Source organism: Mirounga leonina, unplaced genomic scaffold (assembly GCF_011800145.1).
Source record: "Mirounga leonina isolate KUSES-001 unplaced genomic scaffold, KU_Mleo_1.0 Mir_151, whole genome shotgun sequence".
NCBI lineage: Eukaryota > Metazoa > Chordata > Mammalia > Carnivora > Phocidae > Mirounga > Mirounga leonina.
In genome coordinates, this window is record NW_023270377.1 from 94,041,293 (window position 1) to 94,054,096 (window position 12,804).

The following is a 12,804-nucleotide window of genomic DNA, read 5'->3' on the forward strand; positions in this document are numbered from 1 at the left end:
TCTCTTCTCTTCTCTTCTCTTCTCTTCTCTTCTCTTCTCTTCTCTTCTCTTCTTTTTGCTGTGGCCAGATTTTGCTCTGGCCAGGACTTCCACTACTATGTTGAATAAAAGTGGTGAGACTGGACATCCTTGTCTTGTTCCTGACCTTAGGGGGAAAGCTCTCAGTTTTTCACCATTGAATATGATGTTCAATATCATTTTTCCATATGTGGCCTTTATTATGTTGAGGTATGTTCCCTTTAAACCTACTTTATTGAGGGTTTTTAATCATGAATGGATGTTGTACTTCATCAAATGCTTTTTCTACATTTATTGAAATTATCATATGTTTTTAAATCCTTTCTCTTGTTGATGTGATGCATCATGTTAATGGATTTGTGGATATTGAACAACCCTTGCATCCCAGGAATAAATCCCACTTGATTGTGGTGAATGATATATATATTTTTAAAAGATTTTATTTATTTATTTGACAGAGAGAGACAGCAAGAGAGGGAACACAAGCATGGGGAGTGGGAGAGGGAGAAGCAGGCTTCCCACTGAGCAGGGAGCCCGATGTGGGGCTCAATCCCAAGACCCTGGGATCATGACCTGAGCTGAAGGCAGATGCTTAACAACTGAGCCAGCCAGGCACCCCAGTGAATGATATTTTTATTAGATTTATTTATTTATTTATTTATTTATTTATTTAATTATTATTATTTTTTTATGAGACCACAAGCAGGGGGAGGGGAAGAGGGAGAGAGAGAATCTGAAGCAGACTCCACACTAAGTATGGAGCCCAACATGGGGCTTGATCTCATAACCCTGAGATCATGACCTGAGCTGAAATTAAGAGTTGGACACTTAACATACTGAGCGACCCAGGGACCCCATGAATGATTTTTTAAATGGATTTTTGGATTTGGTTTGCTAATATTTTGTTGAGAAGTTTTGCATGTATGTCCATCAGAGATATTGGCCTGTAGTTCTCTTTTCATCTATCTTTGGTATCTTTTATCTCTTTTTGGTGTCTTTATCTGTTTTTTTTTGTTTGTTTGTTTGTTTGTTTTTTAATCAGGGTGATACCAGCCTCATAGAATGAATTTGGAAGCTTCTCTTCCTCTTCTATTTTATGGAATAATTTGGGAAGAATAGGTATTAACTCTTCTTCATTTTTTATTTCATTTTTTAAATTTTTATTATGCTATGTTAGTCACCATACAGTACATCATTAGTTTTTGATGTAGTGTTCCATGATTCATGGTTTGCGTATAACACCCAGTGCTCCATGCAATATGTGCCCTCCTTAATACCTATCACTGGGCTAACCCATCCCCCTCCCCTCTAAAACCCTAAGTTTGTTTCTCAGAATCCATAGTCTCTCATGGTTTGTCTCCCCCTCTGATTTCCCCCGCTTCATTTTCCCCTTTCTTCTCCTAATGTCCTCCGTGCTATTCCTTATATTCCTCAAATAAGTGAAACCATATGATAATTGACTTTCTCTGCTTGACTTATTCCACTTAGCATAATCTCTAGTTCCATCCATGTTGATACAGAAGTTGGGTATTCATCCTTTCTGATGGCTGAATAATATTCCATTGTGTATATGGACCACATCTACTTTATCCATTTGTCTGTTGAAGGGCATCCTGGCTTTTTCCACAGTTTGGCTATTGTGGACATTGCTGCTATGAACATTGGGGTGCATATGGCCCTTCTTTAAATGTTTGGCAGAGTCCACCTGTGAAGCCATCTGGTCCTAGACTTTTGTTTGTTGGGAGTTTTTGATTATTGATTCAATTTCATTGCTGATAATGAGTCTGTTCAAATTTCCTATTTCTTCCTGATTCAGTTTTGGGAGGTTATATGTTTCTAGAAATTTGTCCATTTCTTCTAAGTTGTCCAGTTTGTTGGCATATAATTCTTCATAATATTCTCTTACAGTTTTTGTATTTCTGTGGTGTTGGTTGTTATTTTTCCCTTTCATTTCTAATTTTGCTCTTTTGAGTCCTCATTCTTTGTTAAACGAGTCTGGCTAAAGGTTTATCAATTTTGTTGATATTTTCAAAGAACCAGCTCCGGTTTCATTGATCTGTTCTACTTTATTTATTCATTCATTCATTTATTCATTCATTCTAGTTTCTATTTCATTTATTTCTACTCTAGTCTTTATTATTTCCTTCCTTCTACTGGTTTTGGGTTTTATTTGTTCTTTTTTTTCTGGCTCCTTTAGGTGTAAGGTTAGGTTGTTTATTTGAGATTTTTATTGCTCCTTGAGGTGGGCCTGTATTGCTATAACCTTTCCTCTTAGAACAGCTTTGTTGCATCCTAAAGATTTTGAATTGTTGTATTTTCATTTTCATTTGTCTCCATATATTTTTTGTCCTCTTTCATATCTTGGTTGACCCAGTCATTATTTATTAGCATGTTATTAAATATCAGTGTATTTGTGTTCTTCTCAGATTTTTTCTTGTTGATTTCTAGTTTCATAGCATTGTGGTCAGAAAAGACGTATGGTATGCCTCAGTCTTTTTTAATTTGTTGAGACTTATTTTGTGGCCTAATACATGATCTCTTCTGGAGAATATTCCATGTACACTTGAAATAAACGTGTATTCTGCTGTTTCAGGGTGGAATGTTCTGAATATATCTGTTAGATCCATCCAGTCCAATGATTCATTCAAAGCCACTCTTTCCTTGTTGATTTTCTGTTTAGATGATCTGTCCATTGATGTAAGTGGGATATCAAAATCCCCTACTTCTGCTGTATTACTATTGATTATTTTCTGCTTTATATATTCAGGTACTCTCATAGTTGATGCATAAATATTTATAATTGTTAAATCTTTTTGTTGGATTGTTCCCTTTATAATTATACATGTCCTTCTTTGTCTCTTATTTTAGTCTTCTCTTTAAAGTCTATTTTGTATGATGTAAATATGGCTATCTGGCTGTCTTTTCATTTCTATTTGCCTGATAGATGCTTTTCCATTCCTTCACTTTCAGTCTGCATGTGTCTGTAGGTCTAAAACGAGTGTCTTGTAGTGTTTAGTCTTTCTTGGCAAGTGTTTTGTGTCCTGGCCCCATGAAGACTGCTGGCTAGCTAAGTAATGAAACTTGTGCTGATGTAGCCCTTCTGCTGCAAGGACCTAAATTTTAGACATTGGTGAACTTGACTGAAAGATTCTTTGAAAGTTCAGTTCAGTGCCAGGCTTGGAGTCCAGACCTTTCCTCCTTGCACATCTATCTTAGACAAGTCACTTACAGCTCTCCCTTCAGACCATCTCTACAGAAGACTGATATTCTTTATTTTTAAAATATTTTATTTATTTATTTGAGAGAGAGAGAAAGAGAGAGCACTAGCATGAGTGGGGGCTAGGGCAGAGGATGAGGGAGAAGCAGACTCCCTGCTGAGCAGGGAGTCCAGTGCTGGGCTCAATCCCAGGACTCAGAGATCATGACCTGAGCCAAAGACAGACTGACTGAGCCACCGAGGTGCCCTGAGAAGACTGATATTCTTTTTTTTTTTTTTTTTTTGCTATTTAATCTGTTTATTTTACCAAATCATCTATAATACAGATAATACCTTTCAGCATAAGTAAGTTGTATATATGAAGAGAAATGCAGGTGAAATTCACTAATGAATATACAAGACTGATATTCTAATAAATAATCTTTCAAACTGAATATCAGGTTTGACTTCAGCTTTCCTTTTCACATTCAGCTTCCTAGCTGGTTATGGCAGATCATAAATTGATTAGGCTCACTTACCACAGGTAGCAGATGTGTAAGTTGTAAGAGAGGAAGGAAAAAAAGTTAAACTCCGATAACTCTGTGTGTGTGTGTGTGTGTGTGTGTATGTTTTCTTCATAGAACTATACATCCAGAGTTTTAAAAGACCTTTAAAATAGACCAAGTTCATTTGTATGTCTTGAGTAGGCTCATCCTTAGTGATACTAAAGTCACCTGTTTGTGTCAGGCACTCATAAGGGATATAAAGCACTAACTCATTTAAGCCTCACGTCTACGGGGGTAGATATCATTAGTATCTAGGGGCTATAGTCAATGCCTTTGGGGTCAATTACAAATATTACAAAAATAAACAATTGCAAATAATTACGAATTAATATTCACAGGTTAAGAAACTGGGGCACAGAGATCTTAAGCATTTAACCCCAAATCCCATGGCTGGAGGTTTTGAATTGGGCTTGAATTTAGGCAGTCTTGTTCTAGAGTCCATGCTCATGAGTACTATAGTCCATTCCCTCTCACACTTTAAAACCTTTCTTAGGTCAGTGTTTCTGTTCACGAAGGGAGTGTGTATGGATTAAGCCCTTATTACATGCCAGGCAATGCACAAATGTCACATAATATTATCACGGTGTTGTGTGTTATTATGCCCATTCTATAAATGGGGACTCACTCTGGCTCACACAGATGTCAAGGGGGCAGAGATAGAATGATATTCTAGATTCTGTCTTCAAACTTGTACCACCTCTTTCCCCCCACCCTCTACCCCCACAAACCAGCTTTATTTAGAGAAGTACTAATTAAGCACCGATAATGTATTTTGTACTATAAAGACCTTGAAGAATAGAAGAGCTGGTCAGTTTGTCCTGGAAGCACTTACATCATCACTATGTAGGCAATACACAAAGAGAGCTATGAGACAATTAGCAAAAAATGGCAAGTTCTGCTGTGGTAAAATGCCAGTCTTTAAGATGTAGAAGAAAAATATCCCCAGAAAAGTTTATGGAAGGGAGAGTTTTAGAGAGATTATAATTACAGGAATGGTGCTCCTGGACAGTCCCAGTTTTAAAATATTTGGCCTAATTCTGCTAATTTACCTGTAAGTCTTAAACCTGAGCTGTGGTGCCTGGGAACTGGGGGGGTAGCCTGCAGTGAGCTCCTGACAGGTGTGTACTGAGTTGACAATGATAAGATCATAGTGTTTTGGGTCGATAGGCAGGAGAAGAGGCAAGTCAGAATGGTATGTCTTGATTATTGTTTGTAGCATTTGTAAGTTTATTTTTCCTCATAAGTGATGCTCAGTATCACACAGCTTTCCACTCAGTCCTTGAATTGGTCAAGAAGAGTGGCCTGCTCCGGAATCATATGGCATCAAAATAGGTCTTTGCTTCTCCATATGCCTAGCCCTTTAAGTGTTGAATTGGCATCACTGCCCCCTACATTTTTTTCTAGCTTTGTTAATCTTATTTTCAGCTCCTGAAAAGAACAATATATCCCAAGTACAATCATTAATTGAATATGATTCAATCTGGACCCATCTTTAATGAGAAACCAAAGAAGGAAATTCAATTAGACTCACCTTTTCCATTTCAAAAGATCAAGTCCTCCCCTTTCACAGTTAAAATTATGAAAGATTATCTTCTTAGTGGAAGGCTTCATGAAAATTTGGATTCCTGTCAAATATTTAGTGTAATATCCCAGGATCGGGATTAATATAGCCTTTCAGCAGCTTGCTCTGAATTACTGTCGACGCAATCTCTCTTTTGGAAGCTTTTGAATAAAAGGCATTCTGTACTCTGGCATGACTCAAAGTATTCAGCAGAAAGGGTAACAAGATCAAACAATTTGAGGACAAGTTATCATGCCTTCTGGTCATGAAAATCCAGACACCTCAATCTCATTTCCATAGCTCAGTGTTGATCTGCTCACTTCTAAGAGAAAATTAAAATTATTGAAACCAGGTTTTAAGTCTGCGGGAGTATTTTTGGGGTTGATCTAAAATGACAAATTAATAGCAGCATTAAAAAACAAAATGTGATAGAAAAAATACAACCTAATTACTTGATTGGTAAAATTATGTCAAATGCCCTTAGAGAATAATATTATTAATGATTAGTTTACTATTATTATCAGAGTTAAAATTTACAGCATCTATTTTAGGTTCTAGATGCTCTAAGTGCCTTACTTTTCTCAAGCCTGTGTTTGTTTGACCCCAAAGGCATTGACTATAGTCCCTAGACTGTAACCCTAAATTATACTACTTTTTCAACACTAGTTGATGGATGCATTTTGCCAGAAATAAAAAATTTCCTATTATACTTTATGTGAAGTTATCTACAAATCTGTATTGGGAACTATAGTTATATGTGAATAACTGGGATTATTTTGTCCCCCCAAGCTTTATTTTGCAGCCTGATGGTATGATATGTTACAAGTATAATCATAAAAGAGTTTATTTATGCAAAGCTTGCCATGTAGCTTCAATGAGTTCTGCCTCAAAGCACTGTTCAAACAGAAACCCTAGTGTCCCCTGGTATTCCAGCTAAAAAGGTAAATATTTGTAATAGGCATACTGCAGTCATATTCTCAACACTGGCAAGAGCATTCATTTCTTTTTATGCCATCCAGAAGCTGGCACCCACCAACACCTGTGGCTCACATCGAAATGTGAGTCCTAGGTTGGTGTTTTCTTTTACACTGACGGGTTCTAGTGAACAGGCAAGGCGTGGACTTCAGTCTCTGAATTGCAGAATAAAGAACACTGGATCCATTAGCAACTCGAATTACTGAGATCCCAAGGGAGAACTAGGTTGGACTCTCTACAGTCGCAACATTCTAGAACAGCGCTTTCACAAAGTATTTTAAAAGCAGGCAAATCCCTTCTTCAAATGAATATTATTGTTAACTCCAACAAGGAAAAGACATAAAGTAATACGGGGCTACTATTCATTCAGGGCTTTCTCTGTGACAGGCACCATGTAAACTTCTTGCTTAGTTTTCCTTATGTAATTCTCAGAAGGACTGCATGAGGTAGGCACATCAATGTCCTCCATTATAAGACTGACTTAGAGAGTTTACATAACTCACCAAAGTCAGTCATCCTCCCAGTGGAAGAGTACAATTCAAATGCAGATAGATTGACCCCAGAGCCCAAGTCTTTGGCCACAGAAAGCAGACCTGCTCTTGTGAGAACAGACATGGGCTGGGGTCATCCCCAGGAATCATCTATACTTTTGTCCTCACTAACCTGTTGACATATGGAACTTCTCCAGCATCCCCAGAGAACACACAAAAAGTACAATAAGTGATATGAAGCTGAGAGAGAAGACCTAAATTTAATCTCAAAATCATATTTTTTAAGGAGTGGATATGTGATGATTTGGTTTTGTTTCATTTTTTTTAATCAGATCTTTTATTTTTTCCAGATTTATTGAGGCATAATTGACAAATAAAAATTTTATGTATTTGTGGTAGGCAACATGATGTTTTGACATACAAATATGTTGTGAATGATTTCCACAATCAAGCTAATTTAAATATCACCTCATATAGTTATTTGTGTGCATGTGTACTATAAGAACATTTAAGATTTACTCTTTTAGCAAAGTTCAAGTATACAATGCAGTATTTTTACCTATAGTCACCATGTGTACATTAGAGCTCCAGAAATTATTCATCCTTCATAATTGAAACTTTATATCAGCATGTCCCAGTTTCTGTCCCTACTTCCAACCCCCCCGCACCCCCCGTCAGTACTTGGATGCCACCGTCTTACTGTCTGCTTCTGTGAGTTTGAGAATGTCAGGACATAAGTAGGAAGGCTAGGGATAGTTAAGGAATTTGGGTTTCATTTTCTAGATGAACATTCTAGAAAGAGCAGCCTGGTGCTTCTCCAGGGTATGGCTGTAGGGGGGACAAAGCCAGAGCCAGAGAGATGAGCAGGAAGAATTATTCTCAAGTCTGTCTGCACAAAGTGATGTGAGGAGCTTTAAAAAATACCATTGCCTGGGTCGCAGCTCATCCTGAGTAAAACCACATCTCTTGGGGTAGATCCAGGCACTGTTCATGTTTTCAATTCCTCTTGTGATTCTAATGTGCAGCCAACACTAAGAGTTCCTGAGCTAGAAGAATGTCAGTTGAAATACAGGAAAGAGTGGATGACCATTTGGAGTGTACAATGGTAGTTGGGGTGCAGAGGGTGGATTTGAAAAATAATTGGAAGGTAAACATAAATATAGCAAGAACCGAGAATCACATCAATGGGGGTGGTGTGAGAGAGATGCGCTGTCAAGAAGAGTTCCCTGTTTGGGGGCCTGGATGGGTGGTAGTGCCTGCAATTGAAGTAACAAACTCATGAAGAGTAGCAATTTTACCTGGGAAGATGAAAAGTTAGATTTTGGTGGTGCAGGGTATCAGGTGTCTCAAGGACAGCCAAGGAGAGGATGCATAGTCACCAAAGCAGCGGGCCAAAGAGGAACCTCAATATGTAAGTAGCAGGCGAGAGAAGAGAACACCATGAAATAGAAAAAGAAAAGAAATGTCCAAGGGACTCATCTAGCCTTCACTGTCCAATATGATAACCAGTAGCCATGTATTAATGTTTAAAATAGAATCCGTTCTTTGGCAGATTTGATGAGTGGGGAAGGCCCTGCCTCTTTCTACTAAACTCTTTGGAGGCCAATATCCTCTCTAACTTTATTGTATTTGTTCATTTAATCATTCACTCATTACCTCACTCATATACTTACCCAGCCTCTTATTCCATTTCTGTCCAAGGAGGAAGCTGGTGATGCCACACCCAGAATATGGTGAGTGCTGTAGAGGCTGGCCCTCTTCCAACTTGGTAAAGCTGGTCTGTCTCCGTTTTCAATGATGGGAGCTGTGTGTCTAGTCATCTCATTATCTTGTGGTGCCTATTAAAAACATTTCTCTCCCTTACTCTAGAAACAAGAACTGCATTTCAGTAATGAGTGATGTGACTGCTAAATACATGGATTAAAAAAAAAAAATGTAAAATTCTCTGGGGTTTTCCAGGATAAGAAGTCATTACAGATGTTGTGTTGTTTCAGATGTCTTGGAGATTAAATAGGCCTAAATCAGCTCCTGAGCATTTTATTAGTGAATCTGTGTCATTTGAAAATCTTTCCCTGAAACTTTCCCACCCACTCTCTAACCCCCACTTGAATAAAGGAGTAATCAGGGATGAGCTCAGAATCTCCACTTGGTCTTGACCTATCCCAGATGGTGTTATAGTCATAGCTTTATCTGTAAAGAGTAGAAGGGCAGCCCGGGGCTATGCCAAGAAAATAGTACTTGCATTAATAGAAAGTCATTTGGATTTGCATTAAAACTCTTACTTGTCTCTTATTTAATATTGTTCATTGCTCTCTCATTATTCATTCTGTTGATGCATAAAGGTGCACATATTCTGCACTCTGGAATTGTTTCTGAAAACAGTCTGTCAGTCCTGTATTGAATTGTCATGCTTTGATGGTACAAGGAAATGTTGTCCTTTAAAGAAATTCTATTACAAAATCCTTTATAGTCAGCTGTTCATTCAGCAATTGTTTATTGATCAGCTACTATGTGCTGCAGTAATGTCGAGTATTAGAGAACACAGTTATATAAGCTCTACTCTTGAGATAGTCGTAATCACATATTGGAAAATATATGGTTCTATATACTAGGCACTGCTTTGAAGGGTTTTTACATTTTAACCCACTTCCTCTTCACAACAACACTGTGAGGTAGTGTCATTATCAACCTTATTTTGCAGATGAGGAAACTGAGGGATATAGAATTAAATGGTGCATCCCCAATTATACAGTTAAGAAAGGCAGAACTGGGATTATACTGGGGCTGCCTGTCTCCAATCTATGCTCTTCACCATTATACTTTACTTCCTTTCCCCTGCTCAGCTGTGATCTCCAATGGGAGACAAAAAGGAACCCCCCTTGAAATTAACTTATTTGTAGAATGTGGTTGACATTTAGCTCTGTTTATTTAAATGATTCTTGAAAAGGAGCACTTTTAAGATAAATGCTCTTTCTCTTCTTATCAACCATTGTCCAGCCAAACAGAAACAAAGGAAGAGGTAAACATTTAGCTTTACCAAGCATACCTTGGATTAGCTTTGAGAATTTTTGACCTCTGAAATCTAAAATAGTTTTATAGGTATTCTTGGAATCTTTCATTCCAAGTGTTTAAGCAATGGGTGTCTAGAACAATGACAGATTACTTTGTTTTAGAAGTCAAATGTAAATATTTATACAAGAATAGCAACCTTTGTGAGACTATACAAACCAGATTCCACTTTGAGCCCCATTACCAGTTGTCCCGATTGCCGACACATCAGTAAATGTACCTACTACCAAAACCAAATGTCCTCGAGCCCTAGGAACACGAAGAAGTTAAATAGACCAGTAGCCCCAAAGCACTTTTAGAGCAATTTTATTAAGACTTGGGTTTCTGGGAAGGTTTTATTTTATCACTCAGCTATTATCTTGAATCTGCCATGTACTCAAAGGTTTTTGTTGGCCTTAATTCAGCTCTCTACCTTCTGGGCTATCACTGTTTTGTTGAGCACTTTTCTACCCAGATAGATAACAGGATTTGGTGACAGCTTTCAATTGTATTACCACTGAAACTTTTATAGGTATAGGATTTCTTTGGTCGGCTGGTCCCTGACTATGACTTACTTAGGTTAGTACTTATTGGCCCATAAAACGTGCCTGACTCTGTAAAATAACTCACTAATTCTTCCAGAGTGAAAACCTCTAATGGTGTTTATCAACACACATGTAAATAATCTAGATGACCACCATGAGGGACCCAAAAGATGAGCCGGAGTGACTCCTTATCGTATAAGCCCATATAGTAATGAGATCCCTGGCCAATAGAAGTATCACCTAAACTCCAGCTTTCAAGAGTCCTGTTGTATTCTTGAGAAAGAGTATTTAAAGCAAAAGGAATGAAATTGGCAGAGAAATTATGGTGCCGAAGTTTCTTTAAGTATCTAAGAAAGGCTCCCACACACAGAGGAACAGCCATGACCCGATCATTCCCTGGCAAATGCACCAAAGAGAAAATACGATTACTTAAATAAACAGAGAAAAATACTCAATTTGCCAAATTAAGACATTCAAATTACAGCAAAATATGAGCAAGCATTCTAATTTCCCCTTAAGTTATCTAGTACTTTAAAAAACATTTTTAATGGCTGATATTTATGAGCCAGTGGTAAAATTTGTTCTTCTATGTTTTACTTGTGATATGATTCACCCATAAACAATTTGGCATTACATATCAAGAACCATAAAAATGTTCTGATTTTTTAACCCACCAATTCTCCTTTTGGGAACCCAAAATATGAAGAAATCACATGAATAAAGATATTCATCACACCAATATTTAAAATATTACAATGCCGGGGTGCCTGGGTGGCTCAGTTGTTAAGCGTCTGCCTTCGGCTCAGGTCATGATCCCAGGGTCCTGGGATTGAGCCCCACATCGGGCTCTCTGCTCAGCAGGAAGCCTGCTTCTCCCTCTCCTACTACCCCTGCTTGTGTTCCCTCTTGCTGTCTCTCTTTCTGTCGAATAAATAAATTTAAAAAAAATCTTAAAGTATTACAATGTAAAGTTTTCAATTAGCAATAATCGCGCCTCGGATAAACCTCATTGGCTATGATACTGCCATTGTGCAAAGCTTAAAGTATTACAATGTAAGAAGACACTTAAACGCCCAGCAATGAAGAAATGGTTACAGGAATTATGCCCATCTCATAGGTGCATAAAGTGGAGAGACTCTTATTCTATGATCTAGTCAACATTAAGTATTTATTGTCTTCTGTGTGCCAGGCACTATTCCAGATTCTGAAACTACAGGGATGAGCAGAATGATTCCATCTGCTCCTGAGCCCATGAAGCTTAGAGTCAGGTAGGGGAGTTAGATGTTAATGAAAATAATATGCCACATTCATGGCCAGATATTTAGGAAGGCCAATTTGATTGTTTAAAGATCTGCTTTCAGCATGCTCCTTGACATACAGGTTGGGGCTGAGTCCGTCAGCCTACAGGATGGATAACCTTGATGTTGTGTTTCCCTGGGGCTTAAGAGTGACAATAGGTAATGGGAACATTTGACAGCATGTAGGGAAGGAGGTGTGATACTCTCGAGGCACTCAAGCCATCAGTGCTATTAGGAGCTCTGCAATCTGATGTTTTCCAGCTCAGCTGAGTCTTCTGTTGACCTATCTAAATGTTTAGGATAACAGCATTTCTGCTTCTCTTGTGTATTTTTTTTTTATTCTGTATACTGGAAACAGACTATGAATAATTAATGAGCAATTTTTATTGTAGCTCATGAAACTATAATGATCCTAAGTTTGTTGCATGATACAGATAATGTGGTAGGATTAGTCCTGCAGTTCCACTGCAAATGGCCATGTTCCCTTTTTGAAGTTTAATGAGCTCTTGCTGCAACAAAGAACAACAGGAGGCGCTTAAAGAAAATTCACTTTTCAACCTAATTTGCAGATATTGAAGCAAAAGCTAAGGAATGACATAGCGATAGATTCCGTGATTTTGATATTTATCAGATCCTAGTGTATGGTGAATGTGTATGTTTCAGAGGGAAACACATTCTTTCTTTTAAACAGGACGATTTTATAGACTTACAAATCACTAACACGCTTTCAGGTCTTGGGTTGTGATTTTTAAATTTTTTTTCATGTAAATGGATTTGATTCTTCTCTTCATTCACATGGAACACTGATTCCTTGTTTCTTATTCTGATGGTAGAGGAATAGTGCTCCTCTCCCTTTCCATCTTTATTAGCATCACCTCCACCCCCAGCCTCCACCCCATCCAATATCAGTATCATGAAGAAGCATTTGCTACTGAGGTTTAGGTATGATTGGTAAAAAATAAAATCAAATCTCATATATATATATGAACCCAGATTATGAACCTGCTATCAAAAAGACCACTCACTATCCAGATCGCCCTGTTTCTCGGTGCCTCTGTGTTTGTGCAGACGTCGTAAAGCCGCATGTTATTGCTTACGCTGCAGAG

The 12,804-nt window shown here is 37.9% G+C and overlaps 1 protein-coding gene and 1 pseudogene across 1 annotated transcript in view; one reads left to right on the plus strand and one right to left on the minus strand.

Annotated features, from left to right (window-relative positions):
- The window catches only part of NCKAP5 (NCK associated protein 5), an 824,104-nt gene that overhangs the window by 74,145 nt on the left and 737,155 nt on the right, over positions 1 to 12,804 (plus strand). The window lies entirely within an intron of this gene.
- Positions 11,319 to 11,439, minus strand: LOC118012799 (annotated as a pseudogene).